Genomic DNA, 1,041 nt, shown 5'->3' on the forward strand with positions numbered 1-1,041 from the left:
CCACTATATAACCAAACGACGGAACACGACCACAACGGAACATGACATGACGCAACACAACCACAACATGGCAACAACAAGGATGGACGACAACGACGATGTCGGATGTGTAGCCAGATGACGAATGGCGAGATGTCGCCGTTCGTCGTCGTCATCTACTTGGTGAGCGCCCACCCATCTCACCCCTTTCGTTTTCTGACAAATGCCAGGTGCCACGTCGCCAACAGCAACGTGGCAACCAAACGACGGACGACGAAATCTCGTCGTCCGTCGTTTCTGTTCATACTGACATGGTGAGCACCGCCGTCCCTCGTTCCCAACCAACACGTCTGCTGCGACCTCACCACATCACCACGACACACGACGCAACTACACCACGACCACGCCACTACGATGTCCCACGACACCCCGCAACCCCCACCACTGCAAACAACGACCAGCGCTCACGAAAAAGAACGACAACCAGCACACGCCACGGCCCCAGAGCCACGAGCAAGCCACGCCACGTCGCAGTCAGCGACATGGGTATGGGACACGTACGGACGAAGGGATGACAATGACAATGATGTCGTCGTCATCATTGTATGGTGAATGTCGTGAGCACGCCCCGCCTCTATCACCTCCCTCATAGCTCACACAACCCAGATGCAAGAACGACGTCAATGGCCAACAAACGAACGGACGACGACGAAGACACCCCGAGCGCTGACCACCATGAAGACACCCTGAGCGCCGACCACCATGAAGACACACTGGGCGCCCACCACCACGAACGAAGATGAGTGCCCACCAACACCACCTACAAACGGTGGCGAGGCCTCAGCCATTGCCCATGACTTCTTCCCCCTCCTCCCTCCCCCATCCCTCTCTCCCTGTCCCATTCCCTCACTCACTCACTCTCCCAAATCCCTACTCCCTCTCCCTCTCCCTCACTCCCTCTCCCATTCCCCCACTCCCCCCCCCTCTCCCTCACTCCCTCCCCCATTGCCTCACTCCCTCCCACTGTCCCCCCTCTCCATCACCTGGAGCACTCCCCCCTCC

This window comes from Laccaria bicolor, genomic scaffold (genome assembly GCF_000143565.1).
Source record: "Laccaria bicolor S238N-H82 LACBIscaffold_46 genomic scaffold, whole genome shotgun sequence".
Classification (NCBI taxonomy): Eukaryota; Fungi; Basidiomycota; class Agaricomycetes; order Agaricales; family Hydnangiaceae; genus Laccaria; species Laccaria bicolor.